General features: G+C 35.0%; 1 protein-coding gene across 4 annotated transcripts in view; it reads right to left on the reverse strand.

Annotated features, from left to right (window-relative positions):
• Window positions 1-24,925, reverse strand: part of LRFN5 (leucine rich repeat and fibronectin type III domain containing 5) — a 250,282-nt gene that overhangs the window by 117,128 nt on the left and 108,229 nt on the right. For all 4 annotated transcript variants that reach the window (XM_025919310.2, XM_086709852.1, XM_086709854.1 and 1 more), the window contains exon 2: window positions 7,589-7,759. The gene's annotated coding sequence lies outside the window, so the exon portion shown is untranslated. The remainder of the gene's footprint in view (window positions 1-7,588; window positions 7,760-24,925) is intronic.

The raw sequence follows: 24,925 nt of genomic DNA on the forward strand, positions 1-24,925 counted from the left end.
TTTTTTGGTTTATTTGGAGTAGACTAGACATTTTCATATAATAGTATGTCTTATAGAGTGAAGTCACTATTAATGTTTGGACTTATTTCTGAGAATGACTCAAGAAATATCCTAAGAAACAAAAGTATTAAAAACAAACAAACAAAAAAAAAAACACACCTGTTTGATCAAAATACCTGACTAGGTCTAGAGGAAGGACTTGATAGCTTCTGAGGTCTAAAATATAGGAAAAAAAAATTTTTACTTGTTCATAGGGGTATCATGTGACAAATAAAAACATAAAGAGCCTACCAAGAACGGATAAAGATGAGTTGGATTTAGACTTGATTGCTACATTCTTATTTGTTGTTTTTTTCAATATCCTTCTTACTTATTTATCATTATGATTCCCAGTGGGGTATTGTAGATCCCTATATATGAATACCCTTGCACAAGGAATCATACATATGGATTTTGTCTCCAAATATTTAGAAATCAAGAAAATCACTGAGAAACTTCTCATAAACTATAATAAAGCATTGCTAAAAACTTTTTAAATAATCTCTCCATACCTTTAATAAAGTTTCTTGCATGTTATGATGAATAGAGAACAAACCCAAGAAGTGATTCAGATGTTAGATACCTGCTGGACTCACTATTATGTGACTCATTCCTGGAAACCAGTTTCCAGACTTGGGACATTTGCATAAAACTACATCAATAAAATCCACGAATGCCATAGGTCTACCCTCATTATCACTCTAATTATTAGAGTCATTCTTTAATTAAACCTGACCTAAAATTTTGAGTTCCATTGCTTCATTTCAAGGTACATATAAGAAATATTTTTAAATGCTCCCAAATGTAGGGTGCCTGGGTGGCTCAGTTGTTTGAGCATCTGTCTCTTGCCTTCAGCTTGGGTCTGATCGCACAGTTTGTGAGTTCAAGCCCCACATCAGGCTCTGCGCTGATGGTGTGGTTGGAGCCTGCTTGGGATTCTCTGTCTCCCTCTCTTTCTGTTCCCCACCTCCAGCTCTTGTGCTGTTCCTCTCTCTCTCTCTCAAAATAAATAAACTTAAAAAAATTAAGATGCCCCAAAATATAACCTTGATTGAATGAAAAGATTACATTAAAATTACATACAATTACATATAATTTTATTTGTCAGCATGTCCTTTTCAGTCTTCTCTCAAGTAGAGAGTTATTAGAAAAAGTTTAGTCTATTTTCCTGTCTCTTTATAAATAATGAATGCAAGTTTTCAACTGTGGGTTATTTCTGCAGTGGAATCATGATTGTAGTAGGTATTGAAATAATCTAAGAAGCACTCCTTTGCTTGTAATGGAATTATGTCTTCAAGACATAAATAAGTAAGGAGGTATTACAAGGTTATTTATTTTTCAGATATTAAACAATATGTTAAAACTTCAGGCTTTAGAACAGTAATCTATATCTACATGCAAGTGATCAAAAAGAAAGCCAGATTCTTATTATGGATTTAGAATTGTCTGACACTAAGAGGAACAGTCACCTCAAAAAAGTTGCTTTCACCTCAGCAACAAAGCTTTTACCTCAGTTGTCAAATTGCATGTGCCTGACTGTTTGCATAAAAACAGAGGGGGATGCATTTTTTATGTCAAGTAAGTACATCTTGAGTATTCCTAATGGTCCAAAGGAAGGTTAATTAAACAAATGAGTTTGAGCTACCACCTGCCAAATTAGTCACCATCCAGCTTTACCTATGTAATCAAGGATGATGGAAAAGATTGTTTTTTGAGACTAACCCATATATGTCACCGCCTGCTTGTCACCATCCCCAAATGGTGTGTTTTACTTATCCCTTCTGGGTGATAAAATATCTTCAACACCACTGAAGTTGTCCAAAAGTCTAGATATTAAATACTTCTGTGTAAAAACAACATAGTCTAATTTAACTGTGTTATCTAAGTTAGCACTTTTCAAAATCAAGTCTCTAGGTTTTCTTATATTATTAATGTTTTCAGCTAGCAATGATAGATCTACAAGTCCCTGATTTTTTTCACACATCCTTCCATGTAGTTGATGCTTCTGTAATTTCGTAGTGCTTTTCCTTCCATATGGTAAGTCATTAGAAATGTTAAGTTAGTGTGTATGATCAATGTAGCCTACACTGATTCTTCTAGTCTGTGAGTTTCTTGCTATGGTAAATTGCAGATTTTTCTCTAAAAGAAGTCTCTGTACCCCCAATTTTTTTCCTGTAAAGTCTCCCACACTGTTTTTAATATTAATGGCAGGTGCCTCAGTCTACCCATAGCATATGTTAAAATACCCCTAGTGCAGCCCACAGTGATATAAGGGAGGTTAGCTGCATAGTCAATGAAACAAGGTGTTCATCACAATAACTAGGATAATAACTTAGGTTGAGTCTGTACTTACTGTTTTTTTTTCTAATGAGTTTCATAGCCAATGGTCTGCAGTGAAGATTGTTGCCATGCATCTAATGTCAGGTGTCAGGAGTACTCTCCACATGACATCAACCCCTCCTGGTCCTAAATGTAAAGTAATCATTGTCTCCTAAAGCAAAGCATTTATTCAGAACTCATCCCAGGACACTTGGCAGTAAGTACTATAGTATTAGCAACCCACAGAGCCAAAACTAACAGTAGGCAGAGAGAGAACAGTGACCTTTCTACATCAAGTATTGCCAGCTAAGACATTTTTAGTTTTGGTGTCAGTACTTAAGGGCTTTTGGGAGAACTGTGCATTATCTCTCTAGCTTCTGGAATTTTTACCTAAGTGAGACAACACATCGGCACATTAACAACAACTTTGATAGTCCAAAGTTGAAACCTATCACTGAGGCTGAAATTCTACCAATAACAAGCAGCATATTTGCATAATCTCAGACGGAAAAACTTTTCCACTAAGCTCACATGGCTATTTGTAGCTTTCCATCACTAGTTATCCTAGGGTAGTTATTTCTGCATTGCAATACCCTTATCTCTCCTACTGATCTATAATTATTTTTAAACAAAAACTCCAATTGGATTCATTTGTTCCCACTTCATAACAGCAAGCCAGGGTCTTCATCCATCACCTATCAGAAAACAAGACCCTGAGGAATATAGTCAAGACTAAGAAGAAGAGAAAGTAGCAATATAAGGGCACCAGCAAAATAAACACCCACTGAGAATGGTGAGCCTGCCATAAAACTAGATCAAACTTTGACAACAGGAAAACACAAAAACAAAGAGATCTAATAGTTGATACTTAAAAATTCTATTCCAGTTGATGTCCTTGAAACCCCCATGGTCGGGATGGTTGGGGAGAGGGGCTCTAGGCCCATGTTCATAGCGCCTAAAAAATAAAGAGAGGGTTCCACGATGAGCAAAATGGACGTGGATCATGACCTTACAGTGCTTACAATCTGAAAGGGAGGTCAATATTAGATAACTGCATAAAGAGACATAAAACTGTAATGAATTTCAGTTATGCATTGCTGTGGGACCAGATAATAATGAGATGATGTGGTCCGGCAGAACAACAAAAGGCTTCCTTCAGGAACTGAATATTGTGTTGAGATACTAGGCAAAAAGGAACTGGGAGTGGTGATCTGCTGAGGAAGAAAGGACTACTCTTGAAGACTTAGGTGGGAGGTCACATGATGCGGAAGAAGGACGGAAAGGCCACTCTGGCTGGAATGCAGGAAAGAAGAGGAGTGCAGTGTAAGATGAGTTGGGGACATTTAGAAAAGTGCTAAGCCGTTTGAACATAGTAAGCCATAAGGAATTTTGTCTATATTTTGAGCAATGGTCTTTTGAGAGGTATGTCATGTCAATTTTATAGTTTGTAATACTCTCTCTGGCTAGCTATGAAGAATAGACAGAATTGAGGCTTGGTGGATGTGAGCAGATAATTTAGGAAGCCTCTGGAGTAGTAGCCCAGGAGACAGACTATGGTAGTTGGGACCAAGGTACTAATGGTCCCAAACGGAGACAAATGGATAAATTCAAGAAAATTTTTGTAAGTAAATTTGACCATATTAGGTGATGGAATTTGTGGAATGAAGGGGGAAAGGTTAGAAGATGATTCCTATTTTTTCTGGTATACGATGATGACATTTACTGAACTCAAGAATATCAGAAAGAATAAGTATAGGAAAAAAATTGAGGGTTGCTAGAAGGGAGGTGGGTGGGGGGTGGGCTAAATGGGGGATGAGCATCAAGGAGAGTACTTGTTGGGATGAGCACTGGGTGTTATATACAAGTAATGAATCACTAAATTCTATCCCTGAAACTAATATTACACTGACTAACTTGAATTTAAATAAAATCCTTAAGAAAAACAATGTCAAAAATAGTATTTGGGAAGATGACCAAGAGCTTAGTTAGCAACATGTTAAATTTAAGGCACTTAGATATATTAATTTGGAACTGACTGTCACTGAAAGCATATATTTGTGAGAGTCATTATAAAGTTTCCTCTAAGAATTTTATTCTCCCTTCTTTTTAAAAACATTTTTTAATGTTTATTTATTTTTAAGAGAGAAAGAGACAGAGTGTGAGCTGGGGAAGGGGCAGAGAGAAGGAGACTCAGAATCCCTAGGAGGCTCCAGGCTCCGAGCTGTCGGCACAGAGCCTGATGTAGGGCTGAAACTCACAAGCCATGAGATCATGACCTGAGCTGAAGTTGGACACTTAACTGACTAAGCCACCCAGGCGTCCCTATTCTCATTTCTTTTTAAAATGAGCACTGCATGATTTAACATGTTTCTTCTTTGCTCTACCTTTCAGGGTTATTGAACCTGATATATACCTAATGGTTTCATGTGTAAAAGAAAATCTATCTGGTTGAGAACCTATATAACTTCTTAAACTACCTCATAGAGATAAAAGAAGAATCCAATATATTCATGTTTATTAAAAAGTACTGGAAGGTTTCAAATGAGAATATATTGATTATTACTATTATTATTATTTATATTGATAAATGATTAATTGGCTAAGGCACTGTCAATTAATGTGATCAGAGTTGATAATGCACAAGTCTTAAACATAGGGAAATTTGTTTCTAAAAAAATAGAAGTCTTTTAAATATTATATTTAATGTCAGTAAGAATACTTAGAATATTTAGAATGCATATTACCCTTGTGGAGTGACTATCATTACTACCATGTATATAGTAAATGATCTTCAGATGTACATACACTTGTGTACATATTTAGACAGGCAAGCACAGCTCCTGTTCAGATATTATTGTTTATTATTTAAATTGATCACAGAGCTTTAGTTAAACAAGAAAGAACACTAGAAAGAGACAAAAGTACTATCTTACTGGCCAAGGCTAATTGAAAAATAACCATCATAACAACCACTACCACTTCAACCGTCCTACACTAGTAACAAATAGATACTCCATTGCCCATATTTTATTACTTCACCATGCTTTACTTCCCTTAAGAAAGTTCCCAGTATTCCATTTATTTTTAAAGGGATTTTAATGGATGTGCTATGAATTTTCAATGAGCTATTTGAAATTTGAAGAACCTAATTAGGAATGTATTTACTTTCTCTTTTTTTCAGGGTGATTAATTCCATGCAAGACTTTCAGCCTAATGTTACTCCAAAGAAAAAAAACAGAAAGGGAAAAGGAGGTTCCACTTCTACAGACTAATGGACTGGTAATTTAAAAATTGAATTAAGCATTAACTCAGAAGAGTCCTTCTCAATATATAAATTATTTCTGTTTAGCCTTCTATTGCCAGGTTAATTAAATAAATTCTTTGGCCTTGATTATAGCCATTAGTAAATGAAAATGTATTTGAATTCTCTAAGTCTTGTGATGTACACTAGAGAATCTGTGTCAGTAAATCTTTCCCATGCTAACAGCTTTCAAAAGTCAGATGTTTCATTTAGAAAAAGTCAGCTTTATCTTTGGAAAGCAAAAATTTATTAATTTTCTAGTTTATTGTTTGGGCATATAAAATCTCTGTAGGTTCTTGAGGGGTTGCCTTTAAGAAACAAACCTTATATATCTCCATATCTTCAAAATATGTGAAATCAACTCAAGCTTAGTTGGGGTCCTCCATTTCTTTAAAAAGAGCAAAATCTGCAAAATCTGGAATGTCTTCCTCAAGTCTCTTTATTTAATAAAAAGCTCAAGGACAAAAATAACAAAAGCAATTTTTAAGATAAATGAATAAATGATGCACAAAAAGAGTACAAGTTAATAAAATATGCATAGAAAAAACCTACACTAAAATAATGATTCATAATCTATCTTCTACATGCTCAGACTCATTATTTTATGCTATAGTTATAGTTATAATGAATTAACTTCAATATAACCTAATATATCTTTTCTGTTTACATCTTAAAAGTAGTCCATCTACATCACTTTGAGTACACTAGCGACATACCGAGTGCCTGTTTTAACTATGCGGTAGGTAGCACCATGGTTCAGAAATAAATTTGTAACAACAGTCTCTCTGTTCCTTCAAGAACACAGACCTTCTGTTGCTGGCATACTAAAGCTGTAATATGTTGTAAAATGAAACTAAGGTTATTAAGTATTTTCTACCCATTCTCTCTGAGGAAGTTTTAATTGCTAAGCACCTAATCACAATAAACAATCCAGGTGAAATCAAACTTTTACTGTCTAGAAAAGTGCACTCATAATCATTTTCTATGTGGTGACATTTTGACACAAATATATCCCTAAAAGAAGTAAGGGATGCCTACATAAAGAATTTGGGAGAAGAGAAAAAAGAAATATGTCAAATTTAAACCAAGTAAACTAAAAAAATGGCTAAGTAATAGGATTACAAGTACGAACCACGAGATTCTGAGCATTTTCCAAGATAACGCTTTTACTTTTCAAATCCTATAAACATAAACAATCACGTAATTGATGTATTTATCTGATATACACAGTAATTAAGAAGCCCAAAGATAAATATGCAGCTGGGAATTTGTTTTGGGGTAGTGTATAATATATTACATTATGCATCTTGTACACTGTTCATGTCTCAAGTTCAATCCATTTCCCTGCCTGTGACTTCTCTTATTTTTTTAGTACGCGTATTTATAAGCTGCCATAAACTCTCCTTCAATGACTCAGAGAAGATGTCACTCAATAAACCAACCAATCAAGAGAAGTGTCATTTTCTGCACCAGTCTCTTACCCTCCATATACCACTAGACATCACAGTCACGGAAAGGGCACTTGATATTTAAGACTCAAAAGACAAGAGATGTTATCCCATATTCATAATTCATTAGCCAGGCAACTTTAATAAAATACTTGGTCATTCTGAATCCATTTGCTCCTGTGCAAACATTATTATTTTAATCTTTCCCCTGTCTAAGCCTCAAAGCTGCAAATATAAATCATGATAATCATATGAAACAATCCTGAAAAAGATAGCAGAAAATCCCATAAAGATACAGATTGTCAACATGAAAAGGAGTAACTGTATCTTCAGAAAGACAGAACTCAAAATAGAAGTGCGATAGTTAGTGATGAACAATGTTGGTTTTAATTTGTATACTAATTTGCAAGACTTCCAGTTAGCCTCCTCTAAGGGTTTTTAAAACCACTGGCAATGATCAAACTGAATGCAGTCTACTTACTTCTGAAGCCAGAAGAGTTCCTCACTGCTGTGAAGGAGTCAGCACTCTGCCTGGCTGCTGAAGAAGACGGACAGGGTGAAAGCATCTCCAAGCTGATTCTGAGGAGAGTGTCAGAAGGGTGCTCAGCTACTACACATCTTCCCAACACCTGGCTGAGTGGTTACAGGGAGTCTTCAAAGGAGACAAGCACAAAAAGAGTGTATCAAAATATGTTTATAAAGCATCTTTGAAAAATAAAGCTGCTACTAACTGTGTGATCAATCTCAAAGTGTATCAGGAACATCACTAAATAGAACTTAAATAGATTTGCATAATAAGGCTTTGTGGGGGAACGTGCAATACGCTCTGATTCCAACAGAGAGGTCAGCATTCTGGTTTTCATCTGTAGTTTTCTTATCTCACGATTGAAGACAGTTTAAACAAAAGCTATATAGCTCAATTTTCTTTATATTGCAATTAGTTCAACTTGCAGGCTAATGTTAAGAAAATGACAAATGTCAACAAAGGATTAACCATCATCTAGTATATGTACCAGGCACCTGAACCTGGAGACATAGCAGTGAATGAAGCTCCTAAATCCCTTCCTCATGCAACTAATGGTCTTCCGTTGTGATGCCTGTATTTTCGTCAATAGAGAAGATCTACTATTGAAACACATGTGTCTATGGAGGAAAACTCAAATGTGCCTCTTGTATTTCACCCTCATATCAGAAGATTGCTGATTTCTACCTACTGCTGAGGGTCCCATGTTAACCTAAATAATAACTGGCCCTGCTCTATGAGATACAATATTTAACTTTCTTTCCCCTAAAATCTATATAATAATGTCAATTAATATTCAAACACAATAATTTTTAATATAGGAATGGACTGAATTTTTTAAAATGTTTTTGAAATGAAGAAAGGCATTGTAATTTTCCATAAGCTATCACTTATTTTGTCTGGAGAAGCAAAAGTGAGGAATAATACAATTCCAAAGGGTATTAATAAGAACCATATAAAATGACACAAAGACAATTCAGGTTTAGTTTATTGCTTCTGCTGTCTCAATTTGTAAAAATGTGTGAAAAATCTTACAAAGTTAAAATTGAACAGGGTGATTATATTGCCCTGAGATAGCCGATAATTAGGACTTAAAAAAAAAGTAGAGCTACGGCTTACAGTTTACATTGAAATTACTCAGAAATGCTAAAAATCAATGCATAGATTAATGGTAAAATGGGATGAAAGTAAATTATAGTTTACTTCAAATCACCTTGATGAATCTGCCAACCAACACTATCTTTTTAAAATTTATATTTATTACTAAAGATGTGTCTTATAGAATTAGAGAATAACTCAGACATACCACTCACACACATGAATATAAATCAATCATATGCCAACCACCCTGAGACAGCTATTGTTTGCCTTATTTATTTCCTTCCATGAATATTTTAGACTAATTTTTACATTTTATATGCATGATAAAAATACAGGAAATCCAAAAGCAAATCCCCCTCCAAAGCAAGACATATACCCAATAGAAGAAACAAATTTCAAATTTCAGAACATCCCCTCAGAAATATTTTATGTATATGTAAATGTGAGTGTGTGTGTATTTTTATACATATATATTATACCTTGTTTTGCTCCATTCCTTTTATTCATACACCATGAAGATCACTGCTATTTTCTATCAACAACACTATCCATTCTATCCGTGAGTATCAATCATATGCATACAATATAATCTGCTCATACTGTGTCCCAATTCAAAATTAGGAAGTTTCCAGAATTATATTATAAAATGATATAATCAATGTCCATATACATCTATGCATGCACACATATTAGTGAATACATTTATAATAAATTCCTAGAAGTAAAATGTTTAGGCCAAGAAGCCTATTATTGAAACTCTGAGTACGTTCCCTCTCTGTAGTAAAGAGGTGGTACAAAGCAAGAGCAAAATATAAATACCTCCAATTATTATACTAACAACAAACAAAGACTGATGATCAACAGTATTTCCATGTCCTCGTTTTAGTATGAAGAGTATAGTAACTGCTCAATCCTATCTAAATCCCAATCATCGAAAGTTATTTTTATGTATGGTTACATCATTTATTAATGATAACATTTTCCCTTTTATTACAATACCTTTTATTAGGCAGTTACTATGTGCCACCTGCCCAAAAACATGTATTATCTAAACCAGTTCTGCCAAGAATCAAATGAAGTAAATACATATCCTTATACACTGCTATAAGTAAGGATACAGATGCTTTTTTTGAGAGAGAGAGAGAGAGAGAGGAAGCAAAACAGAGAGAGAGCCCGACAAGGGGCAGAGAGGGAGAGAGAGAAGCGGGGCTCACCCAAAGCAGGGCTTGAGCTCACCTAAGGTGGTGCTCACCTGAAACAGTGATCAAGACCACCCCATGAGGGGCTCAAACTCATGAACCTTGAGATCATGACCTGAGCCAAAGTCTGATGTTTAACCGACCGAGTCACCCAGGTGCCCCCAAATCAATGCTCTTATATCTGATGATGTAAGTGAAGATTTCAGAAAACCATTATAGGATTCTATAGTAAAGAAACACAAACAAGGTACTGGGTTTTTTTAGTCCATATATTTTGGTCAGTGCAATGCTAAAAATAGTAGCTTTTTAGATTGGTATTCTAATACTGCAATTTTCTAGGGTGATCTTACTAAGATTTCCCTTTCTACTTGATATCTTGAAATAAAACATCTTATAAGAAATTCTGATCACTTTCTCAGTTCCAAGTTGTTGCTATGTTGGCCTTCTTCCACAGTTTTAGAAAATTTGGCAACTGTTATTGTTTATGTACATGTATTCCCGAGAAATATGGTTCTTCCTCCAACAATTATCTTGGATGCCAACACTAAACTCTGAAAGAACTCAGGAAACACAGGAAAAACTCAGAAAGTTAATAGGGAATTCTTTTTTCAAAACAGAATCATGACCCCTTTAAGCTCCTAATGGTATTTTCTTCCCCTCTACAATGTCTTTGTTAAGTGTTCTTCAGTTGTCTGAACATACACTTTGATTCAAATCTCACTATCAATAAAGGTAGTACTTTAAAGTTTTATGAGCCTGGATTGCAATCATAGCAGTGACCACACTACTCAACTTTCTCTCTTAACATGAAAACAATATTACAACAACTTGTAATTATCACAAGGTATCATACATCTGAAAGTACCAATAATGGGTTAAAATTCATTGCAGACATGTGCTAATGTTGTTTCCCTCAGGACGTTCTTCCTAAGGTTGCCCTAAATTTTACCACATTAAACACTAAAGAAACCCTTGAGATATTTAAAAGTAGCAGTAACATAATCTCCAATATTTCCTTCAATTTTAAGATCCAGTTTGAAAAATTATGAATATACCATCATTACTTCTCTTTCTCCATCTTACTTCCAATTGTACAAAATAAATAACATGAGGGAGATGCTCTTCATTAGTTTTTAATTATATGTACCTTGTATTGAAAATGATTAAAAATTAAGCCTTTAGTCATCTGGATGTTGGATCTACATGATGCAAAAAGCCAGCTGTTTTGAAATATATGAATAAATGAATCAGATGTCTTCACTGTAATTTAATCACTTATCTGATAATCATATGATAATATGTTATTTGGCATAATATAGCCATGGTCTTCAGTGGACTACTCTAAAAATGCTATTTTATTAACACAAGTAAGTTGAAAGAATTTGGACCAGAAAATATAGAATAAAATTGGAAATTAACAGGGGCACCTGGGTGGCTCAGTTGGTTAAGCGTCAGACTCTTGATTTTGGCTCAAGTCATGATCTCATGGTTCATGGGATCAAGCCCCCTTATGGGCTCCATGCTTGAAGTCTGCTTGGGATTCACTCTCTCCCTCTCTCTCTACTTCTCTCTCTCTGTCTCTCTCTGTCTACTCTCTCTCTCAAAATAAATAAACTTTAAAAAAATCAGAAATTGTTTCACATTAATGTTTTCTTAAGTGCAAAAATATTCAGGGAATTTATATAAATACTATTATTAAAACATGCCTACTAGATATTTATCCAAGGGATACAGGTATGCTGTTTCAAAGGGGCACATGCACCCCAATGTTTATAGCAGCACTACCAACAATAGCCAAGGTATGGAAAGAGCCCAAATGTCCATGGATGGATGAATGGATAAAGAAGATGTGGTATACACACACACACACACACACACAATTGAGTATTACTTGGCAATCAAAAAGAATGAAATCTTGCCATTTGCAACCACGTGGATGGAACTAGAGGGTATTATGCTAAGCAAAATTAGTCAGTCAAAGGAAGACAAATGTCATATGACTTCACTCAGATGAGGACTTTAAGATACAAAACACATGAACAGAAGGGAAGGGAAGGAAAAATAATATAAAAACAGGGAGGGGGACAGAAACATAGAGACTTAAGTATGGAGAACAAACAGAGGGTTTCTGGAGGGGTTGTGGGAGGGAAGGATGAGCTAAACAGGTACGGGGCATTAAGGAATCTAGCCCTGAAATCATTGTTGCGCTATATGCTAACTAATTTGGATGTAAATTTTTAAATAAATAAATAAATAAATAAATAAATAAATAAATTTAAAACAACAGCAACAACAAAAAACACGCTTACCTCATCACCAGTACTGTTAAACCTAATTTTAAAATTAAATTAGAGGCACCAGTTGAATATTGAAATGCATCTGTGTTACTGAATAAAATTGTAGTATTATATACTCAGCTATAGCAAATGTTGACAAATTGTCATACACCTCCAGAATCATATGATAAATAAATTAATGCACCACTAGAGCATTTGTTGCTTAATGTAAATGTCACATTGCAAATGAGAACAACTAATCATTCCTTTCCTCTAATACCAAGAGTTCAGCAGTGAAATAAAACATAAATCTTGGTGACCTAAAAATTTTATTACAGCATTTGTAATTTTCTGTTAACAACTCAAGAAAATAATTTTAAGTCATGCTATAATTCAATAAAATACAACCCAAGGTAAAGTCTTCCCTGGGATGGACAGAGAGAAGCTAGAGGTAGAGTTGGCTCTACATTGCTTTAAGGAACACATTAATTCATTAAATTTCATAGTCATAATTTACAATAATGGATTCTTCATCATAGAAAGCAAACACTAAATTAATAACTTATTTAGTGAAGAAATCTGATTTTAGTTATAAAAATTATATTTGCTAGGTTGTGGTTACAAAATTCTTATACAAAAATAAGTGAGTGTAAAATAAGGCCCAACTGAAATTTGTAGAGCTAGTGAAGCATTTTTCTTTGCATAACTAATATTTCCTTTCAATGACAGAATCCAAATAGTAACAAAAAACTTCAATATATAAATCTTTCACAAGATAACTTCTTGAAATGTCTTTGATTTTCAAAGTTTTGGAAACATTTTTTTTTCTTCCAAAAGTCAACTGAGTGGCATATCTTCCACTCTTGGTGAAGGGAGAGAACTGTACTTGTACTTCTTGCTGTCCTAGCTCATGATCTGCTCTGAAAAAATAAATGTCAGTCCTGCTCTGTTTCTTTGAACACATGGAAAAATAAAATGCAACATTTTTGTTAGTGGTTTGACAAAAGTCAGCATGCAGATATTATGGTTACACTAATCTGCATGTCAGCCTATGACTCTGATAATAATCTTTTTCAATTAAAAGAAAATATAAACATGTTCTTATCGATTTAATGTTTACTTTAACTACATGTATCTACATGTAGTGCTTTCTTCTTTCCTCCTCATTCCTTCCTTCTTTCCTGTCTCTCATTTCATGTCTTCTTCCTTCCCTTCCTTTCTCCCTCCTTCCATCTGTCTTCAGTGACTCTTAAGGATTTACTCAAACTTTATGTTTCTTGGTTTTAAAATGATTATAATAAAACCAACATCATAATGTCATTGTGAATGTTATTTGTATATTGTACCTGTGCACATACCTATATATGTAACTTGCAAAAAAAAGTTCTGTTTTATATAAATCAAAAATCTCTACATTTCAACCTATTTTTCAACTGATTTCCCCTTGATGTTTTATCTCTTCCCATTCCTTTCTTCAGGGTGCTAAGTTTCATATCAGGATGAGATGTCATGTCTTGAATATTAGTCCATACTGACCACACTAGTGCTTACTGTGAACATCATGTCATCACAGCTGACTATTACATAGTAGCAAACCTGCATATTCCTGTCTTCTTATCTCAATCGACCTCTGACCATTTATTTGGTTCCATGATGCATGATTCATTGAGACCCTTTATATCTGCCAACTCTGTCTCACTGTCCTTCTCTCCCTTCTCCCTTTCCTCCCTCCTTCCTGTCTCCTCTTTGTCTCTCTGTTTCTCTTTCCTATCCTCCCACACTCTCTCTTCCTTCCTTCCTTCCTTCCTTCCTTCCTTCCTTCCTTCATTCCATGTCACCTCTTGCAGGTGAATTTGGAAATTATTTCATAAAGAAATAATAATCCTATATACTCCCTAAACATAAGAATTTTTCAAAACACATTTAGATAGAATTTCAGAACATGCACATTATATTACATATTCTCTTCAGAATTCTGACTCATGCATAAATTTGTAGAAATCAGATCTATTTTTTGATATGAATATGATAAAGTATGTGTACCATTTATTAATATTCATTATATAAGTAATACATGAGTACATTTCTTCTTTTAACATTAAATATAATAGATAGGAGTTAGGGGTGGGAAGGAAGGCAGTTGTGGTTATGAAGGGTAGCAGGAAAATTGTGAGGATAGAATTATTCTATATTTGGAGAGTTTATATATTCCTACATATATGATAAAATTTAGAAAAATAAATGAAAATACCCACAAGTATATGTAAAACTGATAAAATCTGAATTAAGATAAGTTATATAAGAGGTTACCATTAGGAAAAACTATGCATAGGGTATATGGGATCTCTGTGAATTATTTATCTCAACTGCATGTGAATCTAGATAATGGTATGCCGTGTGCCTTAGAGTGACCTTTAAAGGGCCAACAGTTGCAAGCTGTGATCTTAGCATTCATTAATAGAAAAGGAATATCCAGAACATCATGTTTAACACTGCAGCGAATTATTGGGTCCTTATCAAATCACATCTGGATTATAGTGTGTCTCACAGAAAGAATAGGGAAAAACTTAAATCCATTAGTCAACAAAAAGGACTAAATTTCTCCTTGCTTTGGGTACTAGAGTTCATCAGTGGCTTAATTATCAGGACAGGAATTAGATTTTTATCAGGAATGTGGTAGGATAAATTATCGAACGGCTGAGTGCCCTACTGGGCTGAGGTTGAGTAGAGCCTCTACCTGCTCTTAATTGGCATTTTCCTTTTTTAGTCAATAATCAAAGAAAAATGTAGATTTCTGGCGTTTGGGAAATGTGAGGTGACATAAGAGTGGACGTAAATGCTTAGTAGTGTGGAAAACAATTCTTCTGTGTTTCTGTAATGGTAGTTGTTTCTTCATTTTTAATCAATTTTAAGCTCTGATAAAAATGCATAACAAATTATTTTAAAAATGCGTCCACTTAAAATGCATATATCTGAAGAAATACATCTATTATATAAGAAAATTGAACACACACACAGGCGAACTATATATATATGGTATAGCAGGAATACCTATATAGTATACAAGTAGAAATATATACTTTAAGCATATATGAATAAAGTAGATATTTTGATTAATACACACAGAAGTGTGTATTAGAACACTATATAAGTATAAATAGTGGGATATCTTAATGTATATATATAGATATGTGGATCGAGAGAGAGAGCATGCCTATAATAAAAACCCTAGAACATATATATTTGACTAGAGTGAGTTGAACATGAAGCTATAAGTCCTGAGGAACTACTGAAAAATTGCAAAGTAGACTCACAGTAGAATAAAAGAAGATTTGGGAGCAATCTTAGACAATCCAAGGACCACATGAACATTGGGAGATGAAAACACTGAAGCAAGCTGAAAAGCAATATGGGCATAGAAGATGTTTAAAAGCATAAGGAGTACTTCTTTGGAGTGGATGAGGGCTGGCTTAAAGCCATACTTGCAGGGGCCTCTTAGGTGGCTCAGTTGGTTAAGCATCCAACTTCAGTTCAGGTCATGACCTCACGGCTCAGGAGTTCAAGCCCTGGCTCAGGCTCTCTGCTGTCAGTGCAGAGGCCACTTCAGATCCTCTCTCTCTCTCTCTCTCTCTCTCTCTCTCTCTTCCCTTCCACCATTCATGCTCTCTCTCTCTCAAAAATAAACATTAAAAAAAATACCACGAGAGAAGAACTAAGAGAATGGAAGTGACAGAAATCACACTTACGATGTACAACTAATGGTCCGTCATGTACCTTAGATCTCCTATTGGCCTATAAGCTCTTTTGAGTGCCTGGAATATATATCACACAGATAATTGTATGCCTCATAGCATCAACCATGCTCACCTACAGACAAGAGACACTCAAGAAATACAAATTAAAGTTTAACTGCAAACAAAGCAAAATCATATACTAAAAAACCTCAAAGAAGTTACTACTTGAGAAGAAAGTTTCTAAAAAAAAAGATGACTCAAAAAGAGAAGAAAGTTCTAAAAGTAATATCTGTACGGTATGATTAGAAATGATTTTTGATGGCAAAGAGGTTATTGGAAAGAAAGTTAAACGATGAAGAAGACTGCACTGGAGAAATTCTCCATAAGGTCAGATTATAAAGTGGCATGTATAAGAGACAGAAGGAAGGATGCAGAACCAAAGATGAATAGAAAATAATGTTTGCAAAGCATTTTCAGATACATTATTTCATTAGACAGTAACCCTACTGTCCTTGGTCTCTTCTTGCTCTGCATTTTAATACTGACTTGCAAGAGGATGAAGAAACAGTGCTTATTAAATCTGTGAATCTATGACTGACACAAAACTGGGATTTAAAAATGTCTCCATAGGTTTAATGGATGGGCCAAGACTGTCAAAATGAAATATAATAGAGCCAAAGGTAAAGATGCTTAGATTAAAAAACTAAGCTATTATGTGTAGGGTGAAGGAGAGGTCTTTAAAGGCAGTTTATGTGAAATACACTTAGGGTATTAATTGTCCCCATGGTCCTTAGGGTCAATAGTTTCAGGGATGCAATCTCAGCATTCATTAATAGAAAAGAAATATCTAGAACAGCAAGTTTAATAGTCACAGTGAATTATTTAGTCCCTATCAAACCACATCTGGAATATAGTGTGTCTCATTCTGAATGCTTGTGAAACATACCTGGAGACAGACATCCTGGAGCATGGCCCAACCCAACCACTACAATGAAAACCTTGGGAAAAAGATAAGAAACAGGGACAATATCTTCAAAATATCATTTGTAAGAAGTGGGAGAAGGTGGTATTAAAGTCAGAGAACATGATTTGGAATAAAGAATAAAAACTACATGGGGATTTTGTGCATTAAGGAACATGCTATTTGAATAGTCCCACATTTGTATGGGCTGCCTTAGAGCTCACTGTTTGCCAAAACATTCATTCTATATTGTTATCAAAGATGACATTCTTATGTGGAACTTAAGGTCAGAAGAGATGGCCACGAAGATACCTTCTAATGTTAATATTTTATAAGATTGTCTCTAATGATCCAGCCAGGTTTAGGCTGGTCCTTCTTCAAAAGCAAACTGACTTTCCTGCACCCTGAGAGTCTGGCTTTGTGGAAAGGCCTCTTCCAAAGTAATAAGGAGAAGATATGCATGTATATTTCATCATTGGATTTATAATATGATAAATATTTAAGACAATAAATGAGCAAATTAACACAAATCCTAAGACATATCCATAAGCAATACATTCCTATTCCAACACATATGTGTGTGGGCAGGGGTTTTAGTTTTAAATAGTTTTTCAGTATGTTCTAGTTTGTGAATATTGATTGTTGACCAAAGGAACTGTAATTTGCTTTATAACTAAAAATGTATGCATTTAAATTTTACTGTAAGTGCTATTAGCTCAGTGAACTTTAAGTCTCTAAGAGCACAATTTTATTTTCTTCTTTAGGGTGATTACATGCATTAGCCAAATGATTCTGCATAGGTGTAACTCAGAATAAAAACCAATTTTAGTATTTTATGTGTGTACTTAACCATTTTCAAAGCTTTTTCACACATATTATTTAGTGTGGTCTTCAAAATAGTCTTGTAAGACAGGTAGCACTATTATTTGATCTCATTTCCAAGACCCAAATACAAAAAGCATTTGCACAAAGCCATGCTGTTATTTGGTAGCAGGTAAAAGAACAGCCTATAGAATCTCTGATTCTTGGAAGTCTCTTTCCATTCAACTCCATTTTACACGTTTTTGGAAAAAGTTATTCAAGCACAAGAAACTTTAACCAGGTCATGTCAAGAAAAGAGAATTGATAGCACTATAAAGGACGTGAGCAATAAGAAATCAAATGGAAATTTAATTCATAGGAGCCAAATTGGTAAATCATTTATGCACACTCCTAATTTATTTTGGAGCTAACGGCAATATATGTTGAGATTTATCTCAATATATCAAAAATGAATAAACTGTGGGGCGCCTGGGTGGCGCAGTCGGTTAAGCGTCCGACTTCAGCCAGGTCACGATCTCGCGGTCTGTGAGTTCGAGCCCCGCGTCAGGCTCTGGGCTGATGGCTCGGAGCCTGGAGCCTGTTTCCGATTCTGTGTCTCCCTTTCTCTCTGCCCCTTCCCCATTCATGCTCTGTCTCTCTCTGTCCCAAAAATAAATAAACGTTGAAAAAAAAAAATTAAAAAAAAAAAATGAATAAACTGAACAGAAAATGTACTTTAATATGGAAATGTAAGTTAGAGACAGTTTCAAAATGTGCATGTATGTCTACTGATGTTGACTTAAAGTTGCCATTTTTGAAATTAGATTATTAAAATATGTGTTGGTTTTCTGACCTGCATCAGTAACTCTACTTCTCATCAAATATTTCTCATCGAATCGATGAAATTCTCTTGATTCAATGTCCTTAATATCTAGCTCTATCCGCACTGATTCCCCACTACCATTATCTCAATTCACAATTTCACTCTCTTACCTACATTAATACACCTTCATAAACGGAATTTTTGTTCCTGTCCTATCACTAGACAACATATCCTCCATATTTAATTTTGCCACCACATAATTATCTCTATAAAATGTATACCAAATTCTGTGTCATATTTAAAATTCTAGTATGGCATACAAGGCACATATACATCTGGCTTCAAGCATTCTTCATGCCCCTAAGCTCCATGCATAGTAGCCCATGTATTTTCAAAAACAAACTTTAATGGGGCGCCTGGGTGGCTCAGTCGGTTAAGCGTCCGACTTCGGCTCAGGTCACGATCTCACGGTCTGTGAGTTCGAGCCCCGCGTCAGGCTCTGTGCTGACAGCTCAGAGCCTGGAGCCTGTTTCGGATTCTGTGTCTCCCTCTCTCTCTGCCCCTCTCCTGTTCACGCTCTCTCTCTGTCTCAAAAATAAATAAACATTAAAAAAAAAAAAAAAAACTTTAAAATTTGACACTATACTTTCAAAATCTCAAGCCAACTCGCCTTTTGGATAAGTGAGGCCTCTCTGCATTGGTGGCTTCCTTGATACGGAATACTCATCCCTCTCCTTTGCCTCGCTAACTCCTTATCTTCCAAACTTAGCTCCAATGTTGAAGTGAGACAGAGAAGGGGAGGGGAAAAAAAAAAAAAAACTAATGGGTTACATGATCAATTTATATTAAAACAAATTATTCTGGCTAATGCTGACCAATGTGGAAGAGGAGAAACCAGTTAGGAGATGATTTCCATAGTCCAGGATACAGATAAAATTTTTAGAGTAGGATGGTGGCAGGAGCACGAAAAGAACTTGGTAGAGATCTGTCTGATGCTGGGTCAGTGCAAACATCATGCTACTACAGAGCATAACTGAAATTGTGACTCTATGACTGACCAGCTTTACGATTATGGGAAAGTCCTTTTACCCAAGCACCAATGATCTCATCTAATATATTTTACATGAAAACTTAAATGAGATCATGTAAGTGAAGAATTAACACAAAAGCCTGGAATATAGCTGGTAGACAAAGAGGGAGCTTACCTTGTAAAAAGTATCAAATATGCTAACTTTGAGACAAATTTAAAAAGACAGAAAAAAGTGACCCCCCTCCTGAATTCATATGCTCTAAAAACAATAACAACAACAAACCAACAAAAACCCAAAAGGTTTAGATAATTTCAACCACAAGCAAAAGGAAAAAAATAGAGTGACAAAGACTTGTAGTCTGTGTGTGCTCAGACCTTAGTCCTAGACTCAAGACTCTCACATTTTAATTTTTTTTTTAACGTTTATTTATTTTTGAGACAGAGAGAAACAGAACAAGAACAGGGGAGGGTCAGAGAGAGAGGGAGACACAGAATCTGAAGCAGGCTCCATGCCCTCAGCTGTCAGCACAGAGCCCGATACCGGGCTCGAACTCACGGACCGCGAGATCATGACCTGAACCGAAGTCGGAGGCTTAACCGACTGAGCTACCCAGGTCCCCCGCTCACATTTTTTTTTATTGTTGTTGTGGCTGTTCTTGGGCAAGTTAACTAATTTCTTGCACTATCAAATATTTTGATTATAAAGTAAGGCATTTACACTATATAAAAAAATTTCTTTTCACTTTTGAAACTGAACATCTAGATACCAAATGCTCACTTTTTACAGGGCATTCTACTGGGCACTACCCATGTAATAACCTCAAAAGGGCCTTTTATTCAGTTTAAAACTGGAGTGCAAAAATAAAGAAAAAAACTTTTAATTTAAAGAATCACCTCTTTATAGATAGTAGTTACACTTGTGGTGAGTATAGCATAACATATAGACTCAAATCACTGTGTATGCATGAAATTAATGTAACACCACACATCAACAATACTTTAATTCAAAAAGTCATCTCTTCCATAAAAGTATTGAAAGCATCAAGAGCTGTTGAAGCATTATCTAACAAATTCAAGAAATTACTGAAATTACAAAAGTATTTTCACTCAAACTAGTAACATTCATTTCTGTACTTCAAAGGAAATTATTGTTGCAAAAAAATAAATAAGGATAGGGAATATTGTTTTTGGTAGTTTGATTAAATGATAAACTGCAAAGAGTGACCTTCACTTTCAATATTTAACTGCAATTCAGATTCATTTTTTTAAAATACATATGTAAATAAATAGCTAATTAATGTGGTGAGCTGAAGGGGAGTTTTTAAGCCAAAATGGATGGGTCTTTAGCATTATTGGTTAGTACATTCATTTTTTTAAAAGGCCTCACAAAAACAACATACTTGATCAATTTTTGATGGAGTCATTAAAATTAAAGTTGCCATTTTTGTCAAAGTGATAAAAATGTCTCTCACCTAAAATGCTCAGATAGTCAACTGAGTTAAGAACATTAGAACCAGGAGACTCATAAAATATTTTGGCTTCAAAATAAAAGACAGCTATAAAATTTGGAAACTTTCCCAATCTTATGCAGTAGACTTGATGGATTCGCTTAATGATGAAGAATTAAGAAAGTTAGAAGTCTAGAAAAAGACCATAACTCTTATTTGTAAACAAAATCTGAGAGTTAATAAAAGGACTAGAAACATTTATAAGGATCATGCGATGTCTTCCACTCTTATTAAAAGATAGATAGGGATATGGGTTTCAATTTATTTTATTTTTAGAGTTGAACTTTCTATGGTCATTTTTTGAGAGGGATAAACAGAGATGTGTCTTTCCTTCATTAAAAATCTTTGAGTTCATTAAGATGATCTATCTCTAGAAGTCTCAGACACTGTTTGACTTTTTTTGCAGAGTGATTCTATGCAGTCTTATTTTCCTCTCAATTATAGATTTTTTTTTTTTAATTTTTGGTCTGAACTCTCAAAGAGGTAGTTCCAGCCATTTTATTTGTGTTTTCTTCAAAAAGAAGCAACACCAACTAATTATGTCTACATGTACTTTACTGATTGCTGACCCTGCAAGTTTATCCAGTAAATGTGACTAATGGCAGATTGCCCAAAGGGAGGTTACAGCCCCTTAGATTTTGTAAAAGCCACACAGAGTAGAAATATTGCCAGCGACATCACCAGAATCTTTCCACTAAATGAGGACTGATCTGAAAACAAGGATGGGTCTATGTTACTGCAGTGTCATGAAAACAAAGCAGATACCAACTGAAATGAAAAAAATAAAAGCTCTTTAGGGATGTTCTAATGTAATTTGCATGTGATTAAAGCTAGAAGAAATTCCTAAAGAAGAATTTAAGGAGAAACAAAAGTGGTTTTCTTAGGAAACACACCATAGACAACATTTCAGAAAAGGTTAAAATGAATTTAGAACCATTTAGATGGTTTTCTTCCAATAGACTTCTCAATAAATCCTAAACGCTACAAGAAGATTCTTCCAAAAAACTCTGAAAACAACATCTGGGTGTTTCTAAACATGGAGATCCTGAAAAGTAAAGCTTCTTTTGGTACTTCAAAAAAGGAATTAATAATCAACCCCTAAGGTATGGCGGGTGAATTATTTTTTCTTTGATCTTTCTCTTTTGGCCACCTGTCCCTTTTCAGTCTTCATTCTAGATATCACAAGATAGTAACTCCATGCTATCCTGGAATATCAAGTTCAGTCGTATCTGCAACTAGCCTTTCTGGAGTGAGAGAAAGCAATTGCAGTAGAGGTTTATTGGCTACCCCGACACTTTTTGCCCCCCAACACACACACCTCCCAACACCAACCCAACTTTCACGGTTGACATATTTTAGGCATACAGACACTGAAAGGACTTTGACTCAGAATCCTGTTATGCATCCAAAGGCATTGCCAGTATGAAGAGCCATAATTTTCAGATTTCAATTCTGAATATTTTGAAATTTTTTGTTGTTGATACTGTTTCTTTTTATTATTGTTGTTGTTTTTACTCTACCATGGTACTTGACTTTTGCTACTTTACCTCAATTGCTGATTTGAAATTCATAGAACACTTACCTCAATATTAAATGTTATTGAGGTAAAACCTTACCAATAAACAGCTCACCATTTTACACTAAAAATGACTTTTAAATTAATTTTCAATATTAAGATTATAGTTTTCCAGGCATGTATAAAGTCATTAGCCCCAAATAAATGATTAATAGAAGTTCTGTCACTGCAAAAGCCCAATGGATATTCCATTTTTTTAACTTTTTTTTAATGTTTCTTTATTTTTGAAGAGAGAGACACAGAGTGTGAGCAGGGGAGGGGTAGAGAGAGAGGGAGACACAGAATCTGAAGCAGGCTCGAGGCTCTGAGCTGTCAGGACAGAGCTTGATGTGGGGCTTGACTCAGGAACTGTGAGATCATGACCTGAGCCGAATTCGGACGCTCAACCGACTGAGCCACCCAGGAGGTCCTGGATATTCCATTTTCAACTGAAAGTGCCTTACTGTGTATCAGTATTCACGTATTACAAAGGTTTCATAAAATACCAATATACTATAACCCTGTCCAGGAAAACATTCAAACGAGAGTAAGGATGAATAAAGAACTAGTAAACTGGGGCTCCTGGGTGGCGCAGTCGGTTAAGCGTCCGACTTCAGCCAGGTCACGATCTCGCGGTCCGTGAGTTCGAGCCCCGCGTCGGGCTCTGGGCTGATGGCTCAGAGCCTGGAGCCTGCTTCCCATTCTGTGTCTCCCTCTCTCTCTGCCCCTTCCCCGTTCATGCTCTGTCTCTCTCTGTCCCCAAAATAAATAAACGTTGAAAAAAAAAAAAAAAAAAAAGAACTAGTAAACAGTCTGAAAGGCAAATAAATAATTTTACATAAAAATGTTAATATTACAATTACAACCTTTTATTTATATTATATATTGCATATAATGCATGTATTGCTCTGGCGAACATTATGTTGATTCAGTCTTTTTACTGAAAACTTAGCAACTATTTTTAAACTAGCACCCATATTACTATCTGGTACATATCTGTACATTTTAACAATTTAAGTATAAAGCAAAATATGCTTTATAACTTTGAACCTCATGTAAAGAAGGGAAGTTAATAATAGAATAACTGACAGAGGAGAAGATGGTGCATCAAAATCAAAAGGCCCTTTGAAAGGTAAGTGACTGATTCCTGTAACGGCCATTAAAAAGTCAAAAGAGTGGGGGGTACCTGGGTGGCTCAGTCAGTTAAGCATCCAACTTCAGCTCAGGTCATGATCTCATGATTCATGGGTTTGATCCCTGGGTGGGGCTCTGGGCTGACAGCTTAGAGCCTAGAGCCTGCTTTCGATTCTGTGTCTCCTTCTCTTTGTCCCTCCCCCACTCATTCTCCCTCTCTTACTCTCTCTCTCTCAAAAGTAACAATTAAAATTTTTTTAAGTCAAAAAAATAGGAAAAATGAATGCACTTTTATTTAGACTATGGAGAAAGTATGACTAAGTTCATATACAATTACAAGGGCACATCCGGCTTTAATCTCAACATTCTAATGTCCCTATGGAAATTCATCATGATAGATGTTCTTCTACTTATTACTTACAAAATGTTCCTGAAAGGATATATATATACGTATTACTTACTCTAATGCACATTAGCAAAGAATTACATTTCACATAGTCTATTGTTTATTTAACAAAGATTGAGGGGAGCCAGGATGGCTTAGTCTGTGGACCATGCAACCCTTGATCTTGGGGTCATGAGTTTGGGTCCCTCGTTGGACATAGAGCTCACCTTTAAAAAAAATAAATAAAAGATGGAGTTCCACCAAACTATGACTTAATAAAGAAGAGCTTTAACTGATAGGAATTGGGAAGGAAAAATGTAAGGTACTTTACAGAAAAACAATGGTGAAAGTTCCATGGATTCCTTTGAATAATCAGATTCATAAAATCAGATTATTAGGAATACAGATGTTGAAAACAATAAATAAGGGGAGCAAAAACTGTATTTTACTTTTGAGCTCCGAACAGGGACAGTCCTACAGCAAATAACAAACCAAGCTATTTAATTAATGTGTTCCCGTTTTGTCTAATTAATCTATTATCATCAATCATACTTGGTACTACATGCTTGGGTCTGTCAAGTAAGATTTTAAAAACAATAACTAGATATAAGGACTATCAAATAAATAACTTATGAGAGATTTCAACCAACTGCATCATAATTTTCTATTCAGGAGATCAGGTTAGCACTTTGAACAATAACATCGTCCAACATGTGCTTTAAGCCTAACATGAGAGAACGCAAAATATATATAAAATTGAAGAGTTAGGAGTAAATAGTGATTATTTC

The sequence above is a fragment of the Puma concolor genome, chromosome B3, assembly GCF_028749965.1.
Source record: "Puma concolor isolate L17-30 chromosome B3, mPumCon1.1.hap2, whole genome shotgun sequence".
NCBI lineage: Eukaryota > Metazoa > Chordata > Mammalia > Carnivora > Felidae > Puma > Puma concolor.